At 40.3% G+C, this 15,256-nt stretch overlaps 1 protein-coding gene across 5 annotated transcripts in view; it reads left to right on the plus strand.

The window, feature by feature from the left end:
• Positions 1-15,256, plus strand: part of rnf111 (ring finger protein 111) — a 128,256-nt gene that overhangs the window by 10,907 nt on the left and 102,093 nt on the right. Inside the window, exon 1 of one of the 5 annotated variants that reach the window (XM_068017907.1) lies at positions 7,097-7,115. The exons of the other annotated variants lie outside the window; for them this stretch is intronic. The gene's annotated coding sequence lies outside the window, so the exon portion shown is untranslated. Of the gene's footprint in view, positions 1-7,096; positions 7,116-15,256 lie in introns of those variants that run through there. 5 annotated transcript variants of the gene reach the window in all.

Below are 15,256 nucleotides of genomic sequence, written 5' to 3' on the forward strand. Positions count from 1 at the left end.
ACCATAGAGACTGATGGAGACATCGACTGTGAAAAGCTGCGAAGAGGTCAAGAGGACAAAGGAATAATGCATATTGTTGTAGATTCTAAGGATCACATTGCTGACTTTGACCTGGGCATTTTCAGTGCCATGAGGGAATAATGTTAAAGTGGGCACATTAAGAATGCTAATGTCATGTCCAAGGACTTTAGATTCAAAGTAATAAAATGTAAGATGTACATATTTACAAATGAGAGCAAACTTTAAAAAGGGAGGGGTGAACAGCAAAGTCTGATGAAGCAGCCAAACAGCAATAGGACCAAGACCATATTTATAATAAAAAGCAAAATACTGCGGATGCTGGAAATCTGAAATAAAAACAAAGTGCTGGAAATACTCAGCAGATCTGGCAACATATGGAGAGGAAACAGAGTTAAAGTTTCAGGTCGATGACCTTTTCATCAGAACAGGCAACGGTTAGAAACGTATTGGGCTTTGAGCAAGTGAAAGGGGGGAGGGGAGCAGAAGAACAAAAAGGATGGTCTGTGATAGGACGGAGGGCAGGAGAGATTAAATGACAAAGATGCCATGGAACATAAGGCAAAGGGAGTGATAATAGTTGTAGTAAAAGACGAAGCATTAGTCCAGAGAGAGTGTTAATGGCAGAGTAATGAACAGTTCTGTCCGAAAGCAAAACATGGAAAAACAGGTTTAAGACTGGCACATGGTTTTAAAAACAATGGAAGTCATGGTCTGAAATTGTTGAACTCAGTGTTGAGTCCAGAAGTCTGTAAAGTGCCTAATCGGAAGGTGAGGTGCTGTTCCTCTAGCTTGTGTTGCGCTTCACTGGAACACTGCAACAGGCCGAAGACACAAATGTGGGCATGAGAGCAAGGGGATGAATTAAAATGGCAAGCAACTGGAAGCTCGGGGTCATACTTGCAGACTGAGTGGAAGTGATCCGCAAAGCGGTCTCCCCAGTGTAGAAGAGACTGCATTGTGAGCCGTGAATGCAGTATACTAAATTGAAAGTACAGGTAAATCGCTGCTTCACCTGGAAGGAGTGTTTGGGGCCTTGAATCATGAGGAGAGAGGACGTAAAAAGACAGGTGTTACACCTCCTGTGATTGCATGGGAAGGTGCTGTGGAAAGGGAATGAGTGTTGGGTGATGGAGGAGTGGACTAGGGTGTCACGGAGGGAATGGTCCCTTCGGGATGCTGATAGTGGAAGGGAAGATGTGTTTGGTGGTGGCATCACTCTGTAGATGGCAGAAATAGTGAGGAAATTATCCTTTTGGATGTGGAGGCTGGTGGGTTGGACAGTGAGGTCAAGGGGAACCCTATTGCGGTTCTCAAAGGGAGTGGTAGGGGTGAGAGCACAAGTGCGGGAAATGGGTTGAACACGTTCGAGGGCCCTGTCCACCACTGGGTGGGGGGGGGGGATCCTCGGTGGAGGAAAAAGGAAGACATATCAGAAGTGCTGTTTTGGAAGATAGCGTCATCAGAACGGGTGTGATGGAGACGAAGAAACTGGGAGAATGGAACAGAGTCCTTACAGAATATCGGTGTGAGGAAGTAGACAGCCTATCTCCAGAAATGGAGACAGCGAAGAAGGGAAGGAAAAGGGTGGAAATTGGAAGCAAAGTTGAAGAAGTTTTCCAGTTCTGGGCCAGAGCAGGAAACAGCACCAATATAGTCATCAATGTACTGGAAAGAGTTGGGGGAGGGGGCCTGAGTCAGACTAGAACAAGGAATGTTTGACATACCCCACAAAAAGACTGGCATAACTAGGACCCATGCGGGTATCCATAGCAACACCTTTTAGTTGAGGAATTGAGTGGAAATGTAAGGAGAAGTTGTTCAATGTGAGAACAAATTCTGCCAGGTGGTGGGTGGGGACTGGTTGGGTCTCTGTTAAAGGAAAAAGTGGAGAGCCCTCAGACCATACTGGTGGGGGATGGAGGTGTAGAGAAATTGGGTATCCACAGTGAAGAGGAGGCAGTGAGGACCAGGAAACTTGAAATTGTTGAAATGACGTAGGGCGTCAGAAGAGTCACAGATGTCGGTGGGAAGATACTGGACAAGGGGAGAAAAAATAGTCGCTAGGAAGAAATAAGTTCAGTGGCGACTGAAACGATGGGTCTACTAGGACAGGATGTTTGTGGATTTTGGGAAGGAGATAGAAGCAGGCAGTACGGGGTTAAGGAACTGTGAGGCAGGAAGCTGAATAGAGAAGATCTCCAGAGGAGATGAGGCCAGTGACAGCCCTGGAGACAGTGGCTTGATGTTTGGTGGTGGGTTCATGGTCCAGAGGGAAGTAGGAAGAAGTGTCTGAGAGTTGGTGCTCAGTGTCCGCAATTTATTTACCTTGAGGCAGATTTATGTTAGATACTTAATGCACTTATATGAAAAGTCTTTAAACATTGGAGACTGAACGAATGGTGTTAGTTATCTGTGGAGAGGCTGAAAGAAATAAGAAATCTGGGTGTGATGGTCAGCTTTACATATACGGTTATTGCATAGCCAACAGAGTACCAAACTATATTGCCAAATTAGTGGAATATGAGTCTGATGGTGCTTTGGTCTCATTGCATATTGGAAACCTCTAAACCCTGGACATGATGCAGAGAAGCACCATGATGCTGATTCCAAGGGTCAGAATATGAAGCAAAGTTACAAAAAATGTATAATTGTCAGCCTTATAAGGAATAAATGAGTGGGACATTTGGAGGTTTCTAAGGTACTGAGAGGAATAGAAAAGCTTAATCCAGAGCACTGTGTCAAATTTAAATCATAACTGCAGCACAAAGGAACTTTGATACAAGCTGGTAAAAGGGACGTTCAGGACTGATTTTAGGAAGTACTACTTGTACAGAGTGATTAATATCTGGAATGGGAGACAAATGACACAAATGTTTATATTTGAATTGCACAACTTGGCTCCATCCTCAAGCTATCTGATTGGAGACCAAACAGACTAGTATTTCTAAAGCATTGTCTGTTGAATTCTGTTGGATCTTGGATTCTGAATGCAGCAGGTTTTTAATTTCTTAAGAATTAAATTAACCATTATGCTAAAACTATATAAAAATGCTCCTTTTACTTAGAATACCCTTTATTCTGTCTGCAGTTTTCAAACTTCTGTGCGAGGACTCTGCTGCAAATATTGATATGTTAATGAGCAAAGGGTAATTGTTGTCCCAAATATAGTTAGACAAGCAAAGGGAAACACTGCTTTTATAACAGGAAATAGGTTTTATTATTTGTGTTGCTGTATATTAGTATGCTAGTAAGTCAAGAAGTGAATGAAATAATTGAAAGTTGACTACGAATAGGCTAAAATCTAGTTTCAATGGCAAATGGACAAATATTCAGTGTCTTTGAGATTCTCTGAAGTTACTTCATGGAACCAGTTTGAAAATTCATACTCTGTATTAAGACTGGGCTTCATGCAACCGAAGATCACCACTCCTGTTGCACCAATATAAAATTTTTCCATTTCCTACAGTAAACATGGTGACCCCTCTGAGTGAGTGAGATTGCCTTTTATGCCACATTAGTTGATTTGTTTTGTACGTCCATGCCCTTCTGCAGCTGGATTGAGACAGCCAAATTAATTTCATATAGGACCCTTGCAGACAGAGGAATTTGCATTCCATCATTCCTTGTTGGATTTAACCAGAATTTTATTTTTAACAATGTTTTATTGACTGGTCCAAGACCTACGCTCGAACAGCAAAAGAATACTGAGAAGAACACTAAGATTTCTAACTATAGGAAAGCAATAATAAAATTTACTATTGTCACTGTTATTTGATACATTTTGTAACTTTGCTTTTTGTAGCTAAATATTTATTCTACCTTTCAGATCTGTAATTTTTAGGTGTTGTTTATAGCTAGTCTTTAAAAATTAACTATAACAAAATATTGTAAATGCATATTTCGGTGGAACAAATCTCCTTTTCTTTTATAAAATGTAAAGAGAGGAGACTGTATATTTATATAGAATCTTCCATATCCTTGGGATGTCTCAAATAACTTTACAAGCAATGAATTAGTTTTAAAATGCAGTCACTATTGTTTTGTAAGCAATCCCATTTGTGCATAGCAGGTCCACAAATAGCAATGGGATAAATGACCAGTTAATCTGCTTTGGTGGTGTTGGTTGAGGGCCAGGACTCCCCAAGATGTTTTGGATCTAGACATTGGATTTAAAAAAAATATACCCACCGAAGGCAGAAAACTAGCGTTGATTTTATGTCTCATCAGAAAGATAGTGCTTCCAGCAATAGCACGTGCTCAAGTCCTGGAATTAAGCTTTGAGTCAGAGTTAAAAGTACCACTATTGAGCCAAATGTAACAATTTTTAATCAATTGATTGAATTATGCCTGGGGAAAAAAAAAGCAAAAAAGCCCACCCTATTAAGTCCTAAAGGTCAACTGATGAAACAAGATACATTGTTTATGTTTTCAAATGGCCACTTCGTTGTGACAGGGAAATTGGTAAGAGCGATCGAGTTATTCAGCTCCTGTTTGTTCTGTTAATTGTAACAATTTAGTCTATTTTGGAAAATGTAAAATCCTGCCATTTTGATTTTCATCTACTCTGACTGGATGGAACATGGTGTTCCAGCACCTTGTTTGTTAGTCTCATGAAAATGTTTAAACTTTTACTTGAAATATTAAATGTGAGTAAGAAGGGGGAATAAGCCCATGAACATTTTTTTGCTCCTTCCATCCTGTTGGCAAAATCATTTAGGGTATAGTTTCACTTGAAGGGCTGGTTTCGCTTGAAGGATGTGATAGCATCCAGTAGCCTTTTCGCTGAGTCTGAGCATTGGTAAGTACATCTTTTCACCCTCTTTAAGGCTTATTCTTTTAGTCAGCTCTCATAATGTTCATGGCCCCTAAAAACTTTTCATTGGTTGTAACAAATAAATCAATAACTCCTAACAAATCAATGTGGGGCTGCACAAGTAGCAAAATAAGCAAGAGGTAAGCAGTAAATAATGGGAGCAATGTCAAAGCTGCAAACATAAAAGAACTACCAATGAAGAAGCAGCAAGTCTCTCAAAACCAACCACTGAAATAACACAAAACATTTTCAAAATTATTTTAGCAGCCACTTTAAGTTTCTCATGGAGGCTAGGACATGCATGTAAAATTGAATTTGAAATAATAGCCATCATAAAGTTATGCACAGCAAAATGAAACCGCTTAATTTCCTATGCTTCATTTGAACTCAAAGAATATTTTACTGCAGGGATTTGTCCTTCTGCAAGAGGCATGGGCCTAGAGGTTTTTGCCTCCTATAGCGTTCTTCAAGTGAACTTTGCTGCCCATTCTTTGTCTTGGCATTGGGCCTAATCATGCATGCATAGATGTAGCAGTCCATGCAAATATGATTGGACCCAATTTTGGTGAGACCAATTATTTCTGTCTAAAGTCCTGCCCCAATCAAATTTTCAGTACCACCTGAAATTTGCGTACATGCATTTTTTGCGGTAATTTTCCTGGGAGTTATTGTTTCTTTTGTCAGATGTTTACCAAAATAAATAGAAATATCATAATTTGTCATTGATTCTGGTTTTGGTCCTCCTTTGTGGTTTAATTGGGACTTGATTATGCATGTGTGGCTTCTAATCCTGTAGCTGTCTTGCATACACAATTAAGTCGTATTTTCATTACACAGTATGTTTTCAATTTCATAAGTTTCAGCCAGCTTTTTTCATTATTTTTCGTGTTAATTGCTTGTTTTCATTTTTTTGGGTTGATGACCCCTCCAGTGCACTTTTTTTTTATAGTCATATGACCTTTGTACATTAATAGAAAGAAAAGAACTTGCACTTATATAAGCGCCTTTCACATCCTGGAGATGTTCAAAGTGCATCGCAGGCACTGACTTACTTTTGAACTGTAAAAACTATTTAATGTGGTTATGTAAGCACATTATAAGTAACTTTCCCAACTCCAATGTCATGAACTTCACATGGCCTCAGCATTGTCCTGCTGTGCTTCACCACCATGTACCCTCCAAATTCTCTTAATGGTTCAGCCTACCAAATTACTCCCAAACGCCAAATCTCACTTCCTCCCCCTGCCCACCAGCTCACCCACCACCACCATCATTGCAACAATGTAAACCAGTTTCACAAGAGTTTCTTCAAAATCTGAATTTCACATTAATTTCATGTAGCTCAAACTCCCAGAGTCTGTTTGATGAGATGTGAATAGAAAGTTTAAAAAGTGACTGATAGTAACTTTGTGCTGTTGGATTATTTCTTTAATTATGAGTGATTACATGTCAAAACATTTTTCTTTTTTTGGTTGTCCTTAACCTTCCACTCCTGAAAACAGCAACTCTTGCTATTTTGGTTTCACCATCTCATTAGTCTTTTCAATGCATTATCCAAATGGTCATTCTTTTTACTTGTGAATCTGGACAGTACATTTCAGTCCAGGACTGTGTTTCTCGCTCCACAGATGCTGCCTGGTTTGCTAAGTACCTTTTGGGCCTCCTTATCTCGAGAGACAATGGATACGCGCCTGGAGGTGGTCAGTGGTTTGTGAAGCAGCGCCTGGAGTGGCTATAAAGGCCAATTCTGGAGTGACAGGCTCTTCCACAGGTGCTGCAGAGAAATTTGTTTGTTGGGGCTGTTGCACAGTTGGCTCTCCCCTTGCGCCTCTGTCTTTTTTCCTGCCAACTACTAAGTCTCTTCGACTCGCCACAATTTAGCCCTGTCTTTATGGCTGCCCGCCAGCTCTGGCGAATGCTGGCAACTGACTCCCACGACTTGTGATCAATGTCACACGATTTCATGTCGCGTTTGCAGACGTCTTTATAACGGAGACATGGACGGCCGGTGGGTCTGATACCAGTGGCGAGCTCGCTGTACAATGTGTCTTTGGGGATCCTGCCATCTTCCATGCGGCTCACATGGCCAAGCCATCTCAAGCGCCGCTGACTCAGTAGTGTGTATATGCTGGGGATGTTGGCCGCTTCAAGGACTTCTGTGTTGGAGATATAGTCCTGCCACCTGATGCCAAGTATTCTCCGAAGGCAGCGAAGATGGAATGAATTGAAACGTCGCTCTTGGCTGGCATACGTTGTCCAGGCCTCGCTGCCGTAGAGCAAGGTACTGAGGACATGCATTATCCAAATGGTCATTCTTTTTACTTGTGAATCTGGACGGTACATTTCAGTCCAGGACTGTGTTTCTCGCTCCACAGATGCTGCCTGGTTTGCTAAGTATTGCCTGCATTTCCTTTTGTTTCAGATTCCCAGCTGCTGCAATATTTTGCTTTAGTGCATATCAGTAATATTACAGGATAGGGTTGTTATAGTTAAGAAAGTAAGAATTAAGAGCAAGAGGAGGCCATTCAATAAGATCAAGATTTATCTTCACCCTCAATGCCACATTCCTGCCTGATTCCCATATCCCTAGAGACCAGTAATCTATCCAATTCAGCCTTGAACATACTCAACAACTGAGCAGCCCTCTGGGGTAGAGAATTCCAAAGATTCACAACTCTGAGTGAAGAAATTCCATCTCATCTCAGTCTTGAATGATCGGCCCCTTATCCTGAGTCTATGCCCTCTAGTTCTAAACTCCAGCCAGGGGAAACAACCTGTCAAGCTCCTTCAGAATCTTATATGTTTCTTTGAAATCACCTCTCATTCTTCTAAACTCCAGAGAGTATAGGCATAATCCACTCAACCTTTAATCATAGCATAATCCTCTCATCCCAGGCATCGATCTAGTGAACCTTCACTGCATTGCCTTCAAGTCAAGTATATCCTTCCTTAAATAAGTGAATCAAAACTGTGCACCATACTCAGTGTGATCTCACCAAAGCCTTGTACAATTGTAGCAAGATTTCCTTACTCTTGTACTCCAGCCCCCTTGCAATAAAGGCCAACATGCTATTTGCTTTCCTAATTGCTTCCTAAACAATCCAATTCACTCAAGCACATGTCCAGCAGGAGTCATTGAATAAATGTCAGGAGCAGAAACTTTGAGAGACCATCTTCTCTGTCCCATCGCAGCCCTGTAGGCTCTTGGGCAAATTATAGTATTCTGCGTGAGTTCAGCTAACCCAGCATTTGTCTGTAGTTTTGTGCAATGTTATGCAGTGCAGTTAATCACTTAATTATTGGAAGACCTAATATTGAAGTGTAAGATTATTTTTTTTTTTAAAGAAGCAGATAGCTTATTTTGAAGAATAGGAATTTAACTTTTCTACTTTTTTCTGGTCCTTAGTCAGTAAATCTTTTATTGCCAATGGTGAGCTGTTTTCTGCTTTATTACTACCTCAGTACATGCAGTGGCCCTGAAGGCTGGATTTCCAATAATGGCAAAGGGTTGAAAGCTAAAACTGTAGTTTGATTTCAGGTTGCCAAAAGCCAAGATTTACAGATTCCAAGTGTGCATGTAGGTAGTGCTGGGAGTTTAACTGACTAAAACCATGTGGTTTACTTGTGCAACACACTAAATTTCCCACTGCTTTTCATGTATGGACCCTCTGACTCATATGGAGATTGGTTTTTGGATTATTTGGAGTAAAGTGAGAGTAATTCTAGTCCCTTGTGACCTGTCAACCCCTCCAGGTTGACGGGTAAATGAGCCAGGTTGACTGGTAGCTCAACAATAGTCTGTGGGTGTACTGCAGCCCTTCAGGTTATCAAGTCCATAGCAGAGGGACCATTGACACACTCTTGATGCTCCAACAGTGCTATAGCTGCTGACATACTGTATTTGAGGCAGAAGCCTAAGACCAGCTACATCCCAGGGCGCTGTGTGGGATCATGTGTTGGAGAAGTGCTTGTGGTGCAGAGAAGGCGTACAAGTGGTAAGGAAGTCTCATTAAGGCCTCCGGTTTCAAGCAAAATTATTTAAACTGGCACAAAGCACCATTTTTGTGCCTTGCTTTTATTCTCTTTTGCACTTATTCTGAATGAAAGTTAATGATGCTCCATGGGTGTAGAAGATCTTAAAGTAGTAAAATCTTTTTTAAAATGTCAAATATAAAAATGTCAAATTTATTGTATATTTTCAGTGCAATGTTTCTCTTCAAATTTCAGAAAAATTGGGAACCGATGTTTTTTTTTATAGCCTTTTGAATTCAGTATCTTATGCTTTAGGTGATACAAGATGCACACTGGATGCTGGAGGTTAGCAGGCTCTGGCTCATATGTGCAGATTTTAACACACTTATCTTTCAGGAACCAGGTTCAGCTACTTCACCTTCCTGTAGGTCAACAGGGTGCTAGTTACAGAACTTTGCCATAATTAGCAAGTACACCTGTAAGCAAATCCTAAAAATGCAGCATTTCTGTCAACTATTAGGGTTATGACTCATTGCAATTTATAACTGTAGTATCAGTAACTATATCGCTTACAGATCACACAGTTGCCTGATGGATTGGTCAGTGTGGCCTGCACGTTAATCCTCTTTTTTCCACTAAATAGCATGGCACAACTGACAGGTGTCAAGACAATGCTGCCCTTACAAATTTGCAAGATGTCATTGGCTGCCATCTGCACAAACTGAAGCTCATCCCAGGTATACATGATCATGTTTGTGTTATGGTGGTTTAATATTTGTGAAACCCTTGGAAGATGGGAGTGTGGCAAGGCTTTGTTGTAGCTTGCAGCCTTTTGCCCTCCTCACAATCACCTCGTCTCATCTAGCATATCCACTTTGCCAGTCATACAGGTGGTCAGGGTCTGCAGTGCTCCATCATTTGTCCACAGACTTGTGTTTTGTGTCTCGATGATCAGTTGCTTTCAGCCTTCCATTTGGAGCTCGTTCCACCTTTTGACTATCTAGAACATGCAGAATTTATTTAAATTGTCTGGCCTTCTGTTAACTGTTTGTCCTGAAGGCATCATTTGTACCGTACGCATAGTAGTTAGGGCATACTTTGGGGCTATGCTGTTGACCCCAGAGGGTTAACTCAATTCCAGTCTTTTGACAAATGTATCATACTGGAATCAATTTCAAAGGAACTTTGCTACCATTTCCCTTCACGGCCTTCCCTCACCGTTGGTGACGTTTGGCCATTACACAACTGACCAGCATAAGCATAAACCTGCTATTGCTTTATACTCCCAACTTTTGAAATGCGTGTGCTTGTGTCTAGTTTGTTTACATAAATGAACTAGTGGTTCACTGTTATAACTTCAAAGCATACTTTGAGATATTTCACCATATTCATAGCAATCTTAAATTCTTGCATTACTAAATATGCTGAAGGACTGCAGTTTTTCAATCAAATGCGAGAGAAGCAGAGTTAATGTTTCAGATCAGTGACCCTTCTTCAGAATTGGTTCAGAACCAGTTCTGAAGAAGAGTCACTGACCTGAAACGTTAACTCTGCTTCTGTCTTCACAGATGCTGCCAGACCTGCTGAGTATTTCCAGCGTTTCTTGTTTTAATTTCAGATTTCCAGCATCTGCAGTATTTTGCTTTTATTTTTGTTTTATCTATGTTGCTGTTCAAGTGTGATGCTGAACTATATAAGACCGATTTGTACTGAGTGGATTGATGCCACCCAAAGGCAGTGGTGGTGAAGTTGGAACTGGCCTTGCTGTTCTCGAGTTTGGTTTAATCATCCAGTGGTCCAAATTTCTGATTACACTATTGAGCAAGGGTCATGAAGTAGCACTGTTGAGTGAGGATAGACTCAGACTCCATATAATGTGCTTTTATGGCTGTTTTAAAGATATGTACATATAAAATTCTTGCAAAGGATGTTCACATCCTGTCCACAAATCTATCTTTCAATTGTCAATATTTACAGTAGTAAATTGCTGTCAATGTTGATCACTTTTGCTATATTAATTGTGTAATTGTAGTTGAGAGTTCTGGCAGTTGGGTGGTTCTGAGCAAGGTTTTAAAGTCTCTCTCCCAACCTGATCATTTTGTGTGTGTATGTGGATGTGCATGCATGCGCCGGTTGACCACAGGCAATGCTGCATTGATGATATCACAGTCTGGAACATAGTGCGTCAAAGGGAATTGAGGGAGGGATAGAATTCTCAATAAGGAATGAAATGGAAATGGCCAGATTGATCGTAGCCATTAGCATTAATTTAACATTCTGCTCTTGCATTTAGGGTAGTTTTGAATTTGCAGTGATATTTAATCTGTGGAAATTCCAGCATCCACCCTCTGCATTGAATAATTTTACTGAAACTGGTGCTGTTTTTTTTGAAATATGATGTATCGATTTGGCATCAAGAATAACAGTGAGGCTATTAGTGCTCACTGTTATTATGGAGTAAATTAGGTGGCAATTTCCAGTGTCCATGGATGCACAATTAAATGAGAAAATCAGGAAGTTATTGTTTGATTTACCTTGCTCCTCCACAAACTTTGCTAGTCTGGTAACTCGCTGAGAGCCTTGCTCCTCCACAAACTTTGCTAGTCTGGTAACTCGCTGAGAGACATGGAATTCAAGCACAGGAATGACGTGAAGTTGCAGCACCCCTCCACTAAACATGCCATAAAAAGTTAGGACTTGTTCATTCCAACTCACAGCACAGAGGAAGGCCATGCTGCCTATCATTCTATGGTCCTATGTGTAAGTGATTTTTTAACAGCATAATAAGTTAACTACCACGAAATAACCTCTCGGGCACCAAAACTTGTACAAATGTGAAGTCTCATTTCTTCAGATGTTAATTATCGGAGATTTTAAAATTAAAATAATTACCTTTTTTCTTTGTCTCTTTTTATCTCTCACTTAATCACATCTTTCTTTCCCTCTCTTTATCTCAGTTTCTTTATATGATTTTACATTGAATTAAATATTCTAACTTACACTTTCTGTTTGAGACTCTGCATGCCTCTGTGAGGATTCTTCAGTTTACTTGTTGAGACAAACTGTTGCTTGCCCTGTTCACGTGGGCTCCAGATTTCCTGTAGAGGCTGCAGCATTGAAATAGCTTTCTAATTACCGTTAACTGTCGTGCAACAGCCCACTAAGTCTGTGGGCAGATGTAAATGTAATGAATGGCAAGTGCTGTTTGTTTGCCACTGACTGCGAAATTCAAGCCAGTTAATTTTCAACATTTTCTTTCAAATAAAGGATTTTAACAATAAAATTAAGTTACGAGGATTTTTTGCAGCTTATAAATTATCTTTATTTTAAGTTAATACATGTTGTGATTATATAGTCAAATATTTAGTAATTATTAAAGTTATAGCACACATTTAGATTAGATTAGATTAGAAATACAGCACTGAAACAGGCCCTTCGGCCCACCAAGTCTGTGCCGACCATCAACCACCCATTTATACTAATCCTACACTAATCCCATATTCCTACCAAACATCCCCACCTGTCCCTATATTTCCCTACCACCTACCTATACTAGTGACAATTTATAATGGCCAATTTACATATCAACCTGCAAGTCTTTTGGCTTGTGGGAGGAAACCGGAGCACCCGGAGAAAACCCACGCAGACACAGGGAGAACTTGCAAACTCCACACAGGCAGTACCCAGAATCGAACCCGGGTCCCTGGAGCTGTGAGGCTGCAGTGCTAAACACTGCGCCACTGTGCCGCCCCAGTTTTATTTGTTCATTATTTAAACTAACTGCCATCTTGGTTTGCTGATAGCACATTCGCCTCCTGAGTTATGAGTTTGTGGGATTCGGTCCTACTCTAGATTTTGTGTGCACATAGTCTTGGCTGACATTTCAATGCAGTACTGAGGGAATGTTGCATTGCCAGAGGTGCTGTCTTTCAGCTGAGACATGTAACTAAAAGCAGGGAAGCTCTACCAATGTCCTGCATTCCTTCCATAAAAAGAAATTACCCAGTTATTTAACACTTTTGCTGTTTGCGGGACCGTGCTGCAAGGTTTGCATACAAAACAATGACTTGATTTCAAAAAAGTAACGCCTCGGCTGTGAAGTATTTCGGGACATCCTGAGAACGTGAAAGAAACTATACATTGGCAGGTTATTTCGAGCTTTTATACAAAGTTACCACTTTTGATGAAGTTCCAAAAGTTTGTTACAATCTAAGTTTATGTGTAATTTTATTTTATTTTTATACAGTTAATGCAATTATGCCCTCTGTATGGAGATTTCAGACAGGCTGTGATCAAAGCAATGGCTTGCATCAGTGAACTCTACTGTTATGCTAGTCTGTTTGCCTCCATAGAAAACTCAATATAACTACAGTGCTTATTCTCGTTAAGATTTTAACAATTGAAATAGCTTTTGTTAAAGTAGATAAATAAACTGATGTATGAGTTTCATAGTAATATGATATTGTCATTGCATTTAAAGAGAAGGTGTACTTTCAAAAAGCTGCATCTTTGAAAGTAGCTTTTGTTTTGGATAAGCTTTATTCAACTTCCAGTGTCAGAGCCCACAGGTGCAAAATGTAATTTTAACAAATGTTTCAAAGTTAAAGAAAGTAAGACTTGCATTTATATAGCACCTTTCATGACCTCCGGATGCCCCAACATGCTTTACATGAATTATTTGCGAAGTGTAGTAACTTTACTAATGTAGGAAATGCAGCAGTCAATTTGCATGCAGCAACCTCCGACAAACAAAAATATGATGATCACCAGATCATCTGTTTTTGTGTTGTTGATTAAAGGATAAGTGATATTGGCCAGAACACCAGGGAGCGCACTCCTGCTCTTCGAAATCTTTTATGCCCACCTGAGAGGGCAGATCTGTGAAGTTGTATTGTACAAATGTGAATCTGCTGAGCAGATTGTAACTGTATCCTGTTTTACATTGTGTGATCCTTTACCCAAAGGAAGATAATTTGGAGCAAGAGTGGAATCTGCAGGGTTAAGAGTGTGCTTTTTTTTTTTAGTTTTCCTTATACTTAACCCAGTTGGTTGCAACCTCTCTACAGATCAACTGGAGTGAGTTCTGAATGGGAAGCCCCAATGTTTTTGTCATTCTCCTTCCATCTTGCCTAGCAAATGAACCAGGTGGTTGAGAACGAAAGGAATGCACAGCTGAAATCTGCTCTACCCTGCCTGCATTAAAAACTGCAGCTCTTTAGGGTAGCAGGAATATTATTTTGTTTAAACTCAATTTGCTTATTTAAATTAAAAAAAAGTTGAAATAGAAAATGACTTTCAGTTTAATCTGGAATCACCAGTTGAGTTAAACTCGCAGAAGGTGGTGGTGCCATTTCACTACACTGTAAGGATGAAGAATCCACAGCAGTTTCGTTTGGTTAGCTACTTTGGACAAGAATCATGTGTTCTTTCTGCAGCAACAAGCCCAAAAGCAAATTGTGTCTGACAGGTTGCCTTGCATTCCATTGAATGCTCCCTTCTCATTTATTGTACATCAGTTTCTCATTTATCTCTTCCATTTCCTCTTGGTTCAGTTTTTGTTGAGATGTGACATTTTCTGATACTCCCGTCATTGATGCAGTGCTACTTCATTTAGATTTTGACTTTGAAGAAAATGCCAGAGCTGCTATAAAGAAGTATTTTTTTTTAATTGCTGTACTAAGGTAACTTTCTTCATCTTTCATACAGTGATTCATAACTGGAAATGAGTGCACATCCAATAGGGAACAGGTAGCCCTTGCTGATGGTTGCAGTCTGCAAGTGTGATTTTTAAAACATTCATTCATGGGATGTGAGCATCACTGGCAAGGCCAGCATTTATTGTCCATCCCTAAATGCCCTTGAGAAAGTGGTGGTGAGCATCTTCCAGCTGGTCGCAGCAAAGAGGAGAGTCATGAAGGCCCCATTTATAGTCATTTACTACAAATCTGATCATTCCACATCTGAAGCAGTTGAGCTTCACCCACAGATGTCGTGGAAGGTTGAAGCCGTGATGCAGATTGTTGGATCTGTCACTGGTTATATTTGAAGCTTTTTCTTATCACATAGGATGCCATCTGTTGATGCCATCTAAGTTCTTTAGAAGTATTATCCAAAAGGGGTGCGTTGAGCTAAGACTCTCCGTGGATTAATCACAGTTTTAAACAGGATTAAATGTGATCTGTTTTGCACAGTAAAGAGCAGATTCTGTAGTGCTACCTTTCGTCTGATGTCAGGAGGTCCACTGTTGGACAGAACTAATAGCTGGACCAGGTTGGTTGGTTTCACAGTACTTGTTATAATGCACATGATTTCATTTAGCTAAGTGTCCTGTGTGAGAAGAGCTGAACCACATTGGGGAGCAATACTCTGGGCAGAGTTGTTTCTTGTCTGTGCATTGGCACCTTAGGTTGTACCAGCTGCTTTGGTGATCAAGTTGTCTGTCATTATTTT

The sequence above is a fragment of the Heterodontus francisci genome, chromosome 38 (genome assembly GCF_036365525.1).
Source record: "Heterodontus francisci isolate sHetFra1 chromosome 38, sHetFra1.hap1, whole genome shotgun sequence".
In the NCBI taxonomy this organism is placed as follows: Eukaryota; Metazoa; Chordata; class Chondrichthyes; order Heterodontiformes; family Heterodontidae; genus Heterodontus; species Heterodontus francisci.